Source organism: Myotis lucifugus, unplaced genomic scaffold (genome assembly GCF_000147115.1).
Source record: "Myotis lucifugus unplaced genomic scaffold, Myoluc2.0 scaffold_88, whole genome shotgun sequence".
NCBI lineage: Eukaryota > Metazoa > Chordata > Mammalia > Chiroptera > Vespertilionidae > Myotis > Myotis lucifugus.
The window spans coordinates 4239706-4258833 of NW_005871136.1; the positions used below are offsets into that span (position 1 = coordinate 4239706).

Below are 19128 nucleotides of genomic sequence, written 5' to 3' on the forward strand. Positions count from 1 at the left end.
CTACATTTATTTCTTACAACGTGACAGGCTGGAAGATAAGTGGTAATGTGTTCAATTTTACAGGTGAAGATATTGCAATACAGAGAAACTGAGTAATGTGATGAAAGGCACACTCCTAGGAGATAAAACTGGATTTATGCTTTCAGTTTGGTACCTCCTCCAAAAGGCTCGGTAGGTCAGGTTAAGCACAGTGATGGGGAGCTGGGGGCCTTTGGGAGTTACAAGAAAAAGAAAGGCAGACATGATGAATAAACAGAACTAGTGCTCTAGAACAGCAATTTCCAACCAGTGTACTGCAAGAATTTTTAAAACATGTAATGCTTGTTAGTCAAGGGCACCAACCTCTTTTCCCTTAGATTGTCAAATAAAAAATATGACAACAGGCAACACAATAGCTGTCCGAGAATTTTAGTAGTTTATGTGTGCCATGAGATGAAAAAGGTTGAAAATCACTGCTCTGGAGTGATTTGACAGATATATGATGAATTTAGATGTAGGTAGCCCAGGTAAGAAACTGGTGGAATAATTAGATCAATTAGAAATTCTGGATTAGCCTTTGAATAACCACAGCAAGTTATAAAAAACTTTTCCTACCTGGCCAGTCTGGCTCAGTTGGTTGGAGTGTTGTACCGTAAATTGGAAGGTTTTGGGTTCAACTCCCAGTCAGGGCACATACATGGGTTGCGGGTTTGGTCCCTGGGAGGCAATCAATTGATGTTTTTATCTCCCTCTCTCCCTTCCTATCTCTCTAAAATCAGTAAAAACAGACCCTTGGGTGAGGATTTTTTTAAAAAGAACAACTGTGCTAACTTCATTTGGCTTTTCTAAATCAATGATTTAAATGTTTTGGGTATTAATTACAGTACTTTAATCTCCTAGTTGAGTAAGCCAAAGCTGAAACAGTTGATTTTAAAGCTTAACATCCCCAGTCCTTCCTTTAAGTTTTGTAAATTCAGAATTGGTATTTTTGTTTTGTTTTAAGATTTTTAAATTGATTTTTTTTTAGAGAAAGGAGGGAAAAGGAGAGAGAGAAACATCTATGTGAATTGGCTGCTACCTGCACACACCGGGGCATGTGCCCTACCAGGAATGGAACTGGCAACCTTTTGTTGCACAGGATTACACTCAACGGCCAGGGACAGAATTGGTTTTAAGGAAAGGAACAGAATGGTGGAAGAATGACCGGCTAACTGAAGTAGTCAGGAGAGAAGCAGTTTGATTTTGGGTGGGTCACTTAACTTCTCCAGACCCCTGAGAACATTGGACTAGAAAAGGGATTTCTTCCACTTAGGAGCTATTAACAGACTTTAGGAGAGAAAATGTCTTAAATCTAAATATACACTTTTATATGTGAGTACATTTTTTTTGACAAGAGATCCACAGTCATCATCATAATCTCAAAAAAATCCAAGACAAGAAAAGATGAAGAAATATTGGTTTAAGATGGTTGAGATTCTTTCTAGCTTTATGAGTCTATAAAATCTGAGGTGTGGAATATAAAAGTAGAAATATTACTGAATTCCACATCCTTTAATGCTGATCATTTGCATATTATGATTTTGGTTTCCTTCTTCATCTTAATCATTCTCTGCTGGTCAAAGTCACAGCAAACAGGTTTCAGAATACACGACTGAAAAGTTCGAGTCTGAATGTTCAACCATCACATTCATTTAAGAGGATGGTTTTTACAGAAAGTACAAGTCTGGAACTATGATTTCCCCAAGGTAAGCAGGCTGAGTTAATGAGTTTGGCAGGAGATATTAAAGATTCACAAAACTAACTTGGATGTTGTCTGTTTCTGCTTGGGAGTTGGATTGTGTCTTAAAATATGGAACATTCTAAAGTTACATACACTGAAGTTGAACTACCCAGCAGATCATACCTGGCACTCAATTAAGTGACAATAAACTCTGCTTATTAATCACCTGGGAGAAAACAAACCAAAAAAATGCTAATAGTGTCAGTGCTTTCATGGTCTTGACAAAATCTGAAGGCTGGGCAACAACCAGATGCCTCCTTCTGATGAGACATTCTACTGCAGTAGTAAATAAATTCTCCTGGGAGTTTATTTATAAGAAACCATATAAGCAATCCATTTATTAACTTGGTCCAAACCACCCACTTCTACCCATCAATAGAGCAAATTCAATATAATATAGTTAGTAATGTTAGATAAACCCAGTCTTTTAGTCTTGATAAACTTTCACTAAGTATACACTGAATCTTACTCAGATTCATAATTAAGTTCTTCTTAGTGCCTTATTCTAGGCTCAGGATTAATTTTTCCTGTTTGTATCCAGGTATAGTTTTTTCCAAAATGTCAGCGATCAACAAAGGCTTTATGTTCTGATTCACTGAAGAGTTGTTCTTTTGTATGATTCTTTAACATTCATACATCTTTTCAAAAAGGATTTACTATCAGGACCAGTGGGAGATTAAAAAAAGGTTACAGATGCTAGTAAATTAGTGTGGTAGAAGAGAAAAAGCACAAATCTGTACCTACCATCATACAAAGCAGAGCATGGAGATTGTAGGGGTAGGGAAGGGCCTGCTATTTTAAAGCATGAAAAAAGTAACACCAACCCCACGAGTAAGATAGAAAGGAAATCAGTAAGTCGAATGGAGGAGGGCACATTTCAGTTGAGCCTTAAAAGGAGGTTGTGATTTGATGCTGTGATGCTTCGTGTATGTTGTGGAAGATGAGACGGGGGTAAGCGTTGGAAAGGCACATTCTGGGCAGAGAGCAGAGACTTGAATGAGATAAATAGTGAGGAACCCTATGGTGACCATTCTTAGGTTTACATATTTGGCATCTCCTAATATGTGATGGGGTACCTACAAAGTTTTAATAAAATCTGAACACTGGCCCAATAATGATTTCCCATAATCCAAATTAATGTTATGCTAAACATAGTACAGAGTGTGGTGATTTCATTTACTGTTATTTACCTATGGGCTTCCCCAGGGAGTGGTGGGGTAACAGCTGGGAAATACTGTATAGTTACATCTTCTTTTTTGAAATCTTTAAATATTTATTAATTTAAAGAAGGAATAAGAACAGCTACTTCAGAAACTATAAAGTACTGATCTTCTAAAGGCTGAAGAAATTTACACTAACTGGACCAAAAATAATACAAAATACCTAAACACAGAAAGATTTGGAAAAATCCATCTCTAGAAAGCAGGACTCAAAGATCTCACTGAATGTAGAAGAATCAATGGGAAGCAATGCAAAGCTTTTTGCTGGGACATAAAGGAAGGAACCAGTCCTGTAGTCAAGAAAAAATCCTTTTTCCTCCTGATCTAAATATTTGCCTCTGGTCTGGGTTCAGAGAAAGGTTCCGATCATTTCAGCTGGTTGCCAGTCAAGGTCCCCTGCATCTTTCTTGGTTCGTTTCAGCCAGCTCTTGCAGACTCCTTTTGCTCAAGCACCAGGACCATCTGGCTGCACACAGTAGTAAACATGGAGGGGCTTCTTACTACTGTCATATTCCTCTCAGTCCCAGGTGCTGGAGCACACTACTGACTGGGATACTACTTTAGGCACAGCTCTGAGGAGCAGCCCAAAACTCAATGCCAAGCATAATGTACGGTTACTTCTACAGGAACATGTTGAGTTTTAAAAGGGTAAAAGACGATAGGCAAGACCCCCACAAACCAGGGCCCATTTATCCCTGGTTCTTAGACAGTCTCAGGTAAGTGCAGGGCAGGGTTCGGGCTATGGTGAGGTCAAGACTTCCCTGTCTTATACCTTTAAAATGAAAATACCCTCACTGCCCTTTAATTCTAATAAAGTAAAAGGGTTAGTAAATAGTACCGTGTACATGTATATGTCTACTCTGAGTCATTTGTCTGGTGAGAACTCTTACAATATTATGAATGTGGGAGGCTAGCTATACTATTGACGAAAAATTCAGAAGCATATATCCAAGTCAATGTATGTAATTCCTGACAGATTTTTAAAAATAAAAATTTAGGACATAACTCACACAGATATTTTATCTAATTAAGTAACTTACTAAAAAAAAAACCTTAGTCAAATTTCTTTTTAAATCCTCACCCAGGATGTTTTCCCATTGATTTTTAGAGAGAGTGGAAGAGAGGGAAAGACAGAGAGAAATATCAATGTGAGAGAAACACATCGATTGGTTGCCTCCTGCACATGCCCTGACCAGGGCCCAGGCTGGGGGGGAGCCTGCAACCAAGGTGACCAGAATCGAACCTGGGATCCTTCGGTCTGCAGGTCAAAGCTCTATCCACTAAGTCAATCTGGCTAGGGCCAGATTTTAATTTTTAAACTTTATCTAAAAATTACCAAATACACATTTTAGAACATAAAATAATATAGGGGAATTTTTGGCTAAACGCAAGTGAATAAAGTTTGTAAAGAAAGAGAAGTAAATATATTAATACTTCCTTTCTAAAGATTTGAAACTGAACAAATGATTTCAATATCCATGACTTACAAAATAATTATTCAACTGGTTACTAAAAATTGTCCCTGCTTTCAGAACAAAGAATTAGTGTATAAGAAAGTTGACTTGCCGAAACCGGTTTGGCTCAGTGGATAGAGCATCGGCCTGCGGACTGAAGGGTCCCGGGTTCGATTCCGGTCAAGGGCATGTACCTGGGTTGCGGGCACATCCCCAGTAGGAGATGTGCAGGAGGCAGCTGATGGATGTTTCTCTCTCATCGATGTTTCTAACTTTCTCTCTCTCTCTCCCTTCCTCTCTGTAAGAAATCAATAAAATTAAAAAAAAAAAAAAAGAAAGTTGACTTCCCTGCTTTAAAACTGCCTCTTTATTAGTTCATTTTGGGGCTATTAAAAATGTCTACGTTTTTCTAGTTTTATTTTGTCCCCCCTGCCCCCTAGAGGTGGTGGTGCCTCAATTAAAAAAAAAGCAGCCCTAGCTGGTTTGGTTCAGTGGATAGAGCGTCGGCCTGTGAACTGAAGAGTAATGGGCTCGATTCAGGTCAGGGGGCAGGGGCACATGCCTGGGTTGTGGGCTCCATCCCCAGTTGGGGATGTGCAGGAGGCAGCCGATCAGATTCTCTGTCATCATTGATGTTTCTATTTCTCTCTCCCGCTCCCTTCCTCTCTAAAATCAATAAAAATATATTTTTTTAAAATCAAGTCCTAGCCAGTTTGGCTCACTGGAGAGAGCATTAAACCATGGACTGAAGGGTCACGAGTTCGATTCCGGTCAAGGGCACATATCTCGGTTGCAAACTCAATCCCATTCTTGGTCAGGGCATGTGCAGGAGGCAACCAGTCAATGTTTCTCTCTCTCTGTCCCTCCCCATCCCTTCCACTGTCTCTAAAAATCAGTGGAAAAATATCCTCGGGTAAGGATTGACAACAACAAAAAGACAAAAAACAAAAGCAATTCCTATAAATGTAAGTTACCTCCTCAAGCTGTTTCCTATTTCACCAATAATTTAGTTATAATTATAATACTCTCTAAAAATATCAGAAAAACAGAAACAGAAAAAATGAACAGAAGATTCTTTTCTAAAGATGACTAATCACCATTGCCTTAGAATTTAAGATTAAGTACACAGGGATTACATAATTAATTACCACCAAAATAGATAAGATACAACAAAAGTGTCTTGCATCTGTGTATTGACTTCAGGCTACCATTTCCATTTATGACAAAATTCAAACATTTTTTCATAATTAGCTTTCTTTCTGCATAATGAAGAAAGCAACTAACTGACTGGGTAAGACTATGCAATTGTTCATCATAGTCAATCATGAATCCCATCCTCTGTCATTAGAATGCTCTGAATTTGAACTATGATGAAAAAAGAAAAACACATTTTTTCAAACCTTTTTCATAAAAATTAGAGCCGTATCTTTCTGAAGCTCTCTGACAATTCCAACAGCATAATTACCAACTCACAACAGTTTACATCTGTGAAAAAATCCACTTTTAAACAGAGGGATCATTTAAATGGCCTGATATCAAAACTTGTATTCTTGTGATACATATAAAGAATTTATTTAATCCACGGATGACAACTTAAACTTGCATTTTCAGAAAAGAAGAATAATTAATTCAGAATGAAAAATGCAAAGTTTGAAAGTTGATATTCAATACCAGTTTCTGAATGAGAACCTGACTCACACAGCAAGTCCTTTAGCAGTTCTACCATTCTAAAAATATCTCACAAGGGACACTTTATTCAACCTGAAATTGAGTAAGAATTTCAAATCTATGTTCTTAATTAATTCTTAGTTGGTGCAACCATGACGTCACAGAGCAGGCAACGGCACAACTAATTTTGTTAACATAAATTTGGCTCCAATTTACATATATCTTGAAATTCTTCTTAAAAATATTAGAATACTAATGAAATAAATTCTTGGTAGATCACAAAAATCCCCTAGTCTCTGGGCAGAATTTTTCTTCCTACGATACATTTAGGGAAGTTCCCGAAAGGCAGTAATCACAAGTTGGGCTATCACAATACAAGACACACACACACTGGCATTCTATACACATTTGTTATTTGGTTGACAGAAATTCTATCTGATCTCTAGGTTTCCAAAGGCAAATTGTCAGTCACTGGGGTCACAATGAAATAAACAGCTTCTCCTGAATTTTTCCTTTTAACATTAATTCTCTAAAATAGTCCCAAATTAAGATCAAAATTGTGCAATGACTTCAAGCTGATAGGACAAGAAATTACTATATACAGATGTCAAAGAGCACTAGTCTCAGAAAATTAAGTCCACTATTTTACACCTGATCATAGCCAAAGGGCTGAGAAGCGATCTACTATTTTGGTTTTTGATGAAAAAGAACTATGATGGAGAAAAGGATTATCAAGAATTATATTTCAGGAGTTCCTCTGCACACCTCTAAAGGAATTCATCACCATTATTTATTCAAATCCAATTCCCCCAGGAGAAACTGCTCATTACAAATAAGTACCAATAAATTAGACCTGAAGGGAAAAAGAGAGAACTTCTGAATGAAGTTACAAGCCTAGTTGTCTTATGAGGACAACTTTATCTCTCTTTTTTTAAATGAAGTTGTTTTTCTAAATTGAGAAACGTAAGACTTGGGTACATAAAATAAAACCAATTTCTGGGATGGGGAGACAACACCCACAATAGAAAAAGTAAAACTTAACACTGTCTGGGACATAACAGAACCCAGAGTAAAACAGTTTTTTAATTGAAAATTTCTAGGTGCTTCATAATTGACTTTTTGATACAAAATAACCTATTAAATTTGCAATTTGTGGTTCTTGGTGTTGCGGTCCATAGAACAAGCTGGGAAACCTTCAAACCTTGAGCTGAATTCCACAGGGGGTTGGCTATTTGGCTTTTGAATAGGTTTTTCCTTGTCTGAGAGGTAGCAGCAGCAACAGCACCCACCTTCTGCACAGCTTCTTTTCTTGGCATGATGAGCCTGTAGAACCGCATAGACAGCTTTATCCACCACAGAGCATAGACTCAGGGAACTCTAGCATGTGCAGCAGCCCAATGTTGTTGATCTCCAGCAGCATTCCCATATTTTCTGCCAGGTTCTAATGCATGGTTTTGACGAGCAGAAGCAAACGTTCTCCCAGCATCTGCCCCTGCACATGGACAGCAGGCTGAATGGCAGGCAGAGTGAGGGCTGCGGACCGCGGAGGCAACAGCAGCATTAGATGCTAAATTCTGCACACCTGTGGGGGCACTGATTCTCTGAGAGGTAAGCCACGAGAGGCCAGAGCATTACCAGTTGGAGCTAGGTGGTGAAGAGTTGGACAAGGCCCAGGCTGGCATATAGCACTTGGCATTCCTTGGAGGCTTTGAGGTCTCCCACCTTACTGGCAGCAGGGAATAGGCCTCATCTGTGCTAACTGGTTAGGTGTATAATAAGGCCTTCCCTAAGCCTGTGGAACTGCTGGCACAAAGTAGCCACCAGCTGCAGGCTGGAACTGATTTAAGATGGGCCTAGCAGGGAGTGCTCTTTTTCCGGCCACCCACTGCATATCCTGGTTGGTCAGGTATGCAGAGCCTTTTCCCTTCCTACGGGCCAAGGCAACATAGAGGCTTGGAGCTCATGATGCATCCGTTCATCTCGGTAACTGCTTTGGTTGCTTCAGGAGATGAGAAGCAGACAAAGCCAAACCCCTTGCTTCTCCCATCCTCCAGCATTACCTTAGCACTGATGATGGATCCAAAAGGAGAAAACTCCTTGAATTCTGATCATCAATGGTGTCATCCAAGTTCTTAATGTAGAGATTCCTCTGCCTGGTATCAACTATTCTCTCTTCTTTCAGCTCTTCAAATTTCTGTTTTAACTCAGCCTATTGCTCCACTTTCTTCTGTGCATGGCCTACAAAAATGACTTTCCCACTGATTTTCTTTCCATGAAAATCCACAGGGGGTTGGCTTTTCTTAAAGAGACCAATAAGGTCTCTTCCATGGCCTTATTGGCGTCCTTACGTTTTTAGTAACTCACAAAGCCAAAGCCTTTGGATTTCCCACTGGGCTCTGTCATCACCTTGGCACTTAGAGTCTGACCAAACTGGCTGAACAGCTTTCAGATTCTCATCATCTACCTCTTTCCCAAAGTTTCTGATATACATAGTGGTAAACTCCTTGGCTTTGGCTCCACACTCTTCCTGCTCTTTTGAGACTTGAATCTGCCCACAAACACTTTGAGGTCATCGAGGAGCATGCCATTCATCTTCTCCATGGCCTTGTCCAGCAGCCTCTTTGGTCCTGAAGTGAATAAAGGCATAACCCCCCAGCCATTCTCATCACATACCACGTTGAAGAACAGTATGTTTCCAAAAGCAGAAAAAGTCACACAAAGTGCGTTGTTATCTATAGGTCTGTCCAGGTTCTTGATGAAGATGTTTCCCACATCAGACTTTCTCAAAGAGATATCCCTCTGAGACGACATGATGGGGCTCCCTAATCACATCAAAGTTCATGGTATTCAAGGCCTGCTCAGCGTCAGCCAGCTGCTGGAAGTTGACATAGGTAAAGCCCAGGAGCTGCAGGGGATCCTGTCTCAGCAGACGGGGACAAACAGCACAGGCTCTGCAGGACTGAACTTTTCATATCGCTCGGCCTTGGTGACATGCGAGTGCAGGAAATGTGAAGAGACACTTGCTTATCACACTGACTTGGGAGGCAACACTGGCATTGAGAAGTCAATGTCTAAACTAAGATGTACTGCTTTTAAAAATAGTAAATCAGGAATACATACTGGTATTGCCTTATACTTAATAAAAACTGCCTCAATGTTACTGGGCCAAACAGTTGTAAGCAGGCATTCAACTTGTGGAGAACTGGCATCAAGGCCCTGCTGTGCATCATCAAGGTGGTGGATGCCAACTACCCCAAGACTAGACTGTGACTCCCCAGGTGTTTCCCACCCTCTGGACACTGGTCTGTCCATTCATTGATGACAACAGAAGGAAATTCCTTATTTATGGGGGGGATGACTGTCAGGGTCCTGGAGGCCTGCTGATTACATTGATAGAGATTATTCCCAATTTCCTGGGTGGAGAGTGCATGGTATGTACTTAGATTGTGAAAACAACACATGTTTATTATGGAAAGCACAAAAAATACAATAAAGAAACCAGGTCATCTGTCACCCCACCCGGCCACAACGCTGTGAAGCATCTGGTGGATTGCTTTCCAGAGTTTATGTTTTTCCTTTAGTAGATGTTCTATGCGCCTGCTTTCTACACAAATAATATTTTTAGTACATAAAACAACAAAGAACAAACACAAGCTGGCTGCAGTGTTCATCTCATCAGTCCCCACCACCTGAGTCCACCAGGAGGGCTTTTTGTAAGAGGCCACACAGGACAGAAGGGGGCTCTTCTCGGCACCAGGGCTCACAGATGGCAGGGTGAAGATGAGAGAAGCGCCCTAACTGGTTTGGCTCAGTGGACAGAGCATCGGCCTATGGACTGAATAGTCCCAGGTTCGATTCCGGTCAAGGGCACATGTCTGGGTTGCGGGCTTGATCCCCAGCAGGGGGCGTGCAGGAGGCAGCGATCAAGGATTGTCTCACCGTTGATGTTTCTATCTGTCTCTCCCTCTTCCTTCCTCTTTGAAATCAATAAAAATATATTTTTAAAAAAAGATGAGAGCAGCTGGCACAGACTTAGAGACAGAGGAGCAGGCAGAGGAGTTCAGGGATGGCTTATTCCAGACTGCAAGACAGTAGACAAAAGACTCTCAAAAACAATATGACTCTCCCAGGGAGTTTGTAATTTTCAGCTGTCCTGTTCCAAACCTCCAAATTTCAAAAAAAAATTTTTTTTTTAATTATTAAATGGGGACTCCCTTTCATATTAAATAATTCTTCAAGAAGCAACCAAACAGTATCCACACAGCCTCAGGACATGCATTTCTCTATAAATACTGGCCATGGGCTTCTGATGGTTTAAGATCACAGCAGCCAGGGGAAGAGAGAAATAGTAAATATTTGTCAGTGCCGACTCTAAGCTCCACCCCAGGGGTAGAACACAGGAGGAGGGGGCGGGGCTGCCACGCAGAGGGGCTCCCACAGCCAGAGAGGAGGCATGTGGATGACGGGCAGCTCACCACATGACTGCTGGACCAATAGGACCAACAGACGCCCAAATGAGGCAGTGGTGGTGGCAGGCAAGGGAAGGCTGGAAGCTTGCAAAAGTCCCTTCCCTGTGGGTTCTGTAAGGAGGATTTGCTTTTCCTTTTTTTATTTTCTTTTCAGATTTTAAAGCATTTTCAGGTTTAAAAAAAAACAACTCAAAAAATCTTTTTTTCTTGTTTTCTTCAGTCTGCTGGGCCCCAAAGCGGAGAGAGGCGGCCGGGCAAGCTACTGCTCCATTTACACCCGTCCTCTCCGGAGGCTGCTGGTGGAAGGGTGCCTTGCAACCTGGGACCAACTTTGTCTCTTTAAACTCCCCCTGCCCCCAAAGACAATCTTTAAAGAATTTCTAAAAATTAGATAGGAGCTGGTTATAACATATATAAAGGTAACTCTCTGCTTCATAAATCAATCCGTTTCATGTGAAATCTCGGTCTGCTTCATTTTTCTTTAAGCACCTATTTAAGAAAGTTAGAAGATAAGTATCCTGGGCAGTGGTGGTGAGGTGCATGGCAGTGACCATGGATGAGTATCAGTCAACCTCATATAAGGAGCACAAAGGACCTGCATTTTTCTTAGGTTTGCTGGGAGGGAAGAAATGTTGAAAGGGGAGAGGAACTGAAAAAGTGAAGAAAAAGAAATCCGAACAAAACAGCAAAGGTGATTATGTCCCTAAAATAACAAATGAAAGTCTAAGTCAACAAAGATTCTGCATAAAACTTAAATTTTCTCTATTCAACTAAAATTTGCTACTAAATCAGTGAATAAAAAGGAACTTTACTCTTTTGTAAAGGGAAAACACTATTGGTTGCATTCTGAAAGGTACATACTTTCTTTTCTTGCAATAATCATTCAAAAGCTTCTTTCTGAGATTGGGTAAGAGACTCCATGAAGTTCTGAGTATGTGTTTTCATAATGCGGCTAAATGTTAAAGCTAGTAGGAAAAAGAGTTGTAAGACTCAGCTGATAGGATACCGTGATATCCTAAAATCTTAATATATCTTGGTCAATATTTTGGCTTGAAAGGTTAAGCATATGAGGAGCAGTGGCTCTGCTTTATGCCAGGCAATGTCTCCAAAGGGTGTGCGTTTCCTAATGTAACAGCAGTCATACCATATGGTGCTGCTTTCATTGGCATGAGCAGGACAGAAGCTGCCAAAAATCACATGTGCTATTTTGGGCCATGAAACGTGATAAATCCCAAATTTAAAACATACAAATTTTCTAAATTAAAAAAGTCTTTTTTAATTTTAAGGTTTCAAAAAGATTGTACTTTTATAATTCATGGCTCAACTGGGTAATAGTTCTGTCTTTGTGATAAGACAAAGATTTGATATGTTTTTATTATTGATTTTAGTGAGAGGAAAGGAGAGGGAGAGAGAGAGAAACATGGGTGTGAAAGACAAACACCAACTGGCTGTCTCTGCACACCCCCTGCTGGGGATGGAGCTCACAACCCGGGCATGTGCCCTGACCAGGAATCAAACTGGCAGCCTCTTGATACATATGCAGGAGGCAATCGATCTATGTTTCACTCTCACATTGATGCTCCTCTCTTTCCTTCTCCCTTCCTCCATTTTCTTGCCCACCCAATACCTTGTACACAATAAACATAAAGTATGTAGAGTAAGGTGAATTGTAAACTCAAATAACATTAAAATATGGAGGGCTTTGGCCTGGACAATGCAAATATGTAAAATCATTCACACAAGCTCCTGTGGTTCTCAAAGTGCGTCAATATCAGCATCTGCAAATTCTTGGACGCCACACTTAAGCTACTGAGAATCTTGTGTTCTCACAAGGCTTCCAAGTGATCTGATGGATGCTCAAGTTCAAGAACCACTGAAGTAAGAGTACTTGGGCCTTTGGTATGAGAAAGACAAAGTATGCTAAATACAGATCATTACTGGAAGAGAAGGGACATGTTCCTGCCTTGGCCAGGTTACTACTTGTAGGCGGTGGTGCAAGCCATGTAAAGTCCTGCAGTAATAACCTTCAAAGCAGCTCACCTTGACGGCCAACGCTGGTGCGTTCACTTGCTAGCTATGTGCCCCAGAAGGCGAGAGACCTAAGCCACCAGCCGGAAGGATTGATTTTACCAAGAACCAATCTGTAGGAAGGTGCACCTCAACTAAATTTGAACCTTATTTCTTTAATCTCCTGTTGGCCTGGAACAATGATATCATTAATCTATCACTTGGAGTGTGTTATTTATTTATTTATTGACTTATTAAGAGACATTATCCTAGGTTATTGATTTGTAAATTATCATAAATTGTAAATCCCACAGTGAACCTGTGTTAAATAAATTACTGGCAAAGACAATTTTATTTTCTGAGCATAATTTGCCCCAAACAAAGCACTCTTTGTTTTCTGTTTGTTTGTTTTTATATTTTTATTGATTTTAGAGAGGAAGGGAGAGGGAGAGATAGAAACTTCAATAATAGGAGAGAATCATTGATTGGCTGCCTCCTGCACACCCCCTATGGGGGGTTGAACCCACAACCCAGGCATGTGCCCTTGACCAGAATCTAACCCAGGACCTTTCAGTCCACAGACCGGCACTCTATCCATTAAGCCAAACCAGCTAGGGCAAAACACTCTTTGTGACATCAACTCTCAGATTCTCTTACACTAACTCAGTGTTAAACAATTTGTGGACAAAAAGGGGGAGCTTTAATAAATCATAAATTCCTAATTGGGCAGGTCATGTTATGTAGTCATACCCCAGACTGATAACTTCTTCAGCAAAAGGTTTTTAAGCAAGCCCTGATAAATACCCAAATAAAGAAGAGATGCTAATATAAAAAGAAAAAAAATCTTTGTTTAATTTATAAAATTTTTGTGGTAAAATGGGAAAAAAATCAATAAAAACTTTTTAAAAAATGAGTTATAGCTTGCTTGAAAATACCAACTAGATGGACTATTCTCACAAACTGATCAAATGACCACTGTGGTGGTTTTTTAAATGTTCACAAATTTTAATTTTTCTTTCTTTGAAAACTGAATCAGGTCACCAAACTCCCCAAATCATAATCTTGTCCTTTTTTAGTGGCTTTGTTCCAAATTAACAAAACATAAAATAGATCAATTATTCATGCCATGAAAGGATCCACTATAAAAAAACAAACAAACAAAAAGCTTAAACGTAACACAACTTTTATTTAAACCATCAAGTCCATCAGTACATTTAAAATGTGATTTCAGATAGAGGGTGTGGCTCAGTGGTTGAGCATGGACCTATGTACCAAGAGGTCACGATTTAATTCTGGGTCAGGGTACATGCTTGGGTTTCGGGTTCCATCCCCAGTAGGAAGCATTCAGGAGGCAGCTGATCAATTATTCTCTCTCATCATTGATGTTTCTAACTCTCTCTCCTTCTTCCTTCCTCTTTCTGAAATCAATAAAATTTTTTTTTAAAAGTGATTCCATTCTCCAAAGAATGACTTGCAACTATTTTTGTGTTTCTGTGTAAAATAACCAGGCATAAAACACCAAGGCAACTGTTAATAACTGTGTGTTAATCAGTTTCTGTAATATAGTGCAGCAGTGGCAAAATTTTCACAGGCTGCAGAGAATGGCAGAAAAGTCTCCTGCTAACTCTTCCTTCAATGGCAAGAACAAGGATCATTCCCAGGAGTTCTCTCACTTATTTCTGCTAACTAAGGAACTTGGTTTTGAATATATAAACCCATTCTTGAATTTTGCTTTGGAACATCAGATGTTCCAAAACATATGGATTGGCAACAGATTTAACTTTGTTTCCCTTGAGCTAATTATTAGCATGTGCTCCCATTCCTGAATACAAGTTGGCCAATGGCTCAGCAACAATTAGTCAAGGATTTAAAACATTTATGTGAAAAAAGTCACTAATGGGCAGTGTTTCTCAGTGGTTAGAACATCCGCCCACGCATCGAAGGGTCGAGGGTTCTATTCCTGGTCAAGGGCATGTACTTGGGTTGCAGGTTCGACACCTGGCCCTGATCAGGGCGGAGGCAACCAATCAATGTGTCTCTCTCTCATTGATATTTCTACGTCTCCCTTCCCCTTTCTCCCTCCCTACTACTCTCTAAAAAGGAATGGAAAAATATCCTTGGGTAATAATTAACAACAACAAAATAGTCACTAATTCATACAGGGACAATTATAAACTAGTGATAATTCACCTACTTAATTTTATATTGCAGTAAGAGTTAATTCTCCTAAATCACAAAAAATCCCTTTTGCTTTTGCTATAAGAAAGCAAAAGCAATCCAAAAGGAGAAAAGATGGAAACAAGCAACAATAAGAGCCTATAGGTTATTTCATCATTTTATAAACCTTGATTTTGAATACTAGAAGTTCTTTTACTAGAAAGTTTAAAGTTTTTTTCTAGAAGAAAAGGACTTCTCTCCACAAAATTTTTGGTGTTTTTGAACTTTTTATAGTAAAAAATCTTGACTAAAACTACATATGTTATACCATAGGAATCCAATCCTGTCTCTTGATCTATGAGTGGGAGATAATGTGGTATATAGCTTTTCCAACTATTTAATACTAGAGCAGCTGTTCTCAACCTGTGGGTTGCGACCCCTTTGGCAGTCAAACAATCCTTTCACAGGGGTCGCCTAAGACCATCTTGCATATCAGATATTTACATTACGATTCATAACAGTAGCAAAATTACAGTTATGAAGTAGTAACGAAAATAATTTTATGGTTGGGGTCACAACATGAGGAACTGTATTTAAAGGGCCAGAAGGTTGAGAACCACTGTACTAGAGGCCCGATGCACGAAATTCATGCAAGTTTAGGCCTTCCTTCCCCCAGCTGCTGGCACCGGCTTCCCTCTGGCACCCGGGACCCGGACTTCCCTCTAGCTGCCGGCAGGCACCCGGGACCTGGGCTTCCCTCACAGCCCCACCTTCATCCAGAAGGTCATCCAGAAGGATGTCTGGAAGGACGTCCAGTCTAATTAGCATATTATGCTTTTATTATTATAGATAAGAAATAAAGAATGGTAGGACAGTGGCAAAGGGGGTGAGGGGCATATCTTACTTTGTTGATGAAATAAAATGTGAGTTTCCTAAATATCATTTACTTTTCTCTGCTTTCACAGAATGCTAATAACATTTCTGACTAGGAAAGGTTTAAAATCATTATGTTTTTATTAAAAATTTTTATGTTGATATTATTGCAGAATTCCCCCCCCCCATTGCCACCCCCACCTCCCCCTACCTCTCCCCTTTCCTTGGCCTTTACCAAATTACTGTCCATAGATTCCATTTTGTTTGTCCTCATCAATAACCTTGAGAACTTTTTAATAATGAAGTTTTGTTTTGCTGATTAAACCTAATGTTGAGAATTGTTTAAATCAGCAAAACTTGACTATGATAAAGTGGAATCTGTAGTTCAGGCTATGAAACATGGGCACTGACCTCTAAGATGAGAGGATGAGCGAGGGAGGGAGGGAGAGGATCTCCTTTTGTTTTTGGTAGGAGGAACACATTAAGTTCAGTTACCTGTGTTGTGAACATTTTCCTCAGCTCTAGCCTGGCTCACAGTAGTATCAGTAAAATTTGTGATGCCAGCTCTTTAGAATGTGAAATGAGCAAATTGACAGGTATGTCTTTATTCTAATGAAAGAAGTGGTGAACTTTTGTCTCTCCCCAGAGACAAAGTCTACTCTTAGTCCTATTCTTGGTTAAGTGCTTTAGGTGGGACTTCATTCCTGAGAGAGGGGTACAGCAAATGACTCCAATCATACACATATAGCATTCCTAAATGATTCAGGGACTGTGACAATGACAAATAAAACATTTACAAATAATGCTGGCACAAATGGCTACGTGGGGGTAAGAGCTACTTTGACCACCTTGCCATCCCGTGGAGGCTGTGAAAGAAGTCAGCCAGAAGCAGATGTTAAGGAGAAATCATTTCAACTAAGAGGTTGAGCCCCCCAATATCTAGCTACGCCCAAAGCCATATGAAACAAATTCTCTTTTAGCTTAAGCTAGTTTGGATAGGACTTCAATAGAATTATATCTCCTAAATATAGTGAGGAACATATACCTGTACTTAAAGCTTACTCTGATAAAACCAAGGTGAAAGAAACATTAGAATAATTTTACTCTTTAATCTAGCCCATGTTTATTTAAGGTTCCAATAACACAGTAACTAGGTCTTTTTTCTTTTAAAGAAATCTAATGGTATTATGCACACTATATACTAAATGCAATGAAGTCACCCAAATTTAAGGAGATATGGGAAAAGAGAACATATTTTTAAAAACACCAAAGCTAATTATTCCATACTCTGGCAAACGGGCCTGTTTAATTCCGAAGCACGTTTGACAGCAACTTCTAATATTCTCCAAAAGTAACATGACACACTTTCATATCCTACATTACCTAATCTCAATGGGATTTGTCAGCCTCCTAAATCTTCTTTTTATTTTTATTTTTTAAATATATTTTATTGATTTTTTACAAAGAGGAAGGGAGAGAGATAGTTAGAAACATCGATGAGAGAGAAACATCGATCAGCTGCCTCCTGCACACCTCCCACTGGGGATGTGCCCGCAACCAAGGTACAAGCCCTTGACTGGAATCGAACCTGGGACCCTTCAGTCCGCAGGCTGACGCTCTATCCATTGAGCCAAACCAATCAGGGCAATCCCTTCTTTTTAATATTTTTATTGATTTCCGAGAGGAAGGGAGAGGGAGAGATAGAAACATCAATGATGAGAGAGAATCATTGATTGGCTGCCTCCTGCACGCCCCCCACTGGGGATCGAGGCTGCAATCTGGGCATATACCCTGACCGGGAATCAAACTGGTGACCTCTTGGTTCAACTGCTGAGCCACACCCAGTGGGGCCTAAATCCCATCTTTTAATAAGGCTTAGAAGAGTTACTAATTTTTCACTTCTTTATTTCACTTTGTTTTTTTAATGAGTAGATGGAACTTGAGTTTATATCTCAGTATTAAATTCTATTATCAGATCCCTGGCTGCAGCTACAGTATGCTGAAACCCTAAAGGGGATTTCAATGATGGTCTCACAACAGAACAAGTCAAACAGGAGCTTTGTGGAACTATCCTATATAAAAAAAGCCTAATATGCAAATCGACCAAACAGTGGAATGACTGGTTGGTGGGGGGCGGGGCTGGCGCCAGGCCAGCCAAGATCGGTGCCAGCAGAGAGAGGGAGGGGACAGTGATGGGGGGTGGCAGCGACCTGCGGCGGCAGCGGAGGGGCAATTGGGGGGGTACTGTCCTCCCCCTCCCTCATCACCCCACTGGTCACCTCCCACAGAGGGAAGCCACAAGCGGGGGCAGCGGAGCGATTGGGGCCAGGTCCTACCATTCACCTGCTGGCGCCATCCGTCCCCCAGCCTGCCGGTCGCCTCCCGAAGAGGGAGGCCAGACAGAGGCTTAGACCCGCTCCCTAAGCCATCAATCGGACATCTCCTGAGGGCTCCCGGACTGCGAGAGGGCAACCAAGGTACATGCCCTCCCCCCCAGAGTGCACAAATTTTCATGCACCAGGCCTCTAGTTAAAAATAAAACGCCTGCCTCTTTGGAAGACCCAGAAGCTGATGATGACTTTAAGCAGTCCTAGAAAGAAGGCATCCTGTTTGTCATCTCAGAGATAGGTCTGAAACAAAACCAACCAAAAAAGAGTTTTGTGGCTGTTGATCTGTAGTAGTTGCTGCTACAATTACTATGAGGATACAAGAGTCAAGAGAGAAAACAGAAAGAAAAAAAAAGTGCATTAAACAAAAAGACAAGTGTAGGAAGAGAATTTGCTCATGTTTTCACAACAAAGCGGCTAGAATGCTGATGTAAAAATGTGGTAAATGTTTACAGACTGGTAAATATTAACACGCTCAATTTTGCAATTCAAAGCATTTTGAACTATTTAACACTTGGAATAACTCCAGTTTGACTTTATAGTGACTATCTCAGATGATAATGATCCTAGACATAATTCACTGCACAAAATGTAAACATTAGTGCTGATTTTAATGCATACAAAAAGGCACACACAGTTGTCAAATCACATAAGGGGCAAAAATTTCGTTCTTTACGGCACATCTACATTTATTAATATATTTCTTCTTTTGCCTTATCAACTACAAGATTAAATATAAGTGGGGACAAAAGTACCAGTTATTAGGCATTCATTCACCAGCACACCAATGTGATTCACCTCTGCCATGTCGCTGACACACTGCTCTAAAACGTTTGTTTGCTATTCAAGAAAAAACATATCTAATTTGAAACAGCTAACCTCAAGATCCAAGAATCACAGCAACAGCCTACTATAAATTATCAAAATATCTGATCTTCCTAGTTTGTGTAGCCCAGAGAAACATAGTAAACCACATCCTTAAAGAAGACTGGCAAGTAAAGGCACTTATTAACTATTAAGAAAAATGAGAATTTCCTTAGCTATAGCAGTGTGTGAATGTATTAAAAATAACTGGGTAAGAAAGATTTGTTCTAGTGGAAGGAAACAAATATTTAGGAAACAAAATAATTCGAA

At 40.1% G+C, this 19128-nt stretch overlaps 1 pseudogene; it reads right to left on the minus strand.

The window, feature by feature from the left end:
- Positions 1–7183: 7183 nt before the first annotated feature.
- On the minus strand, positions 7184–18801 carry LOC102433271 (annotated as a pseudogene).
- Positions 18802–19128: the final 327 nt, after the last annotated feature.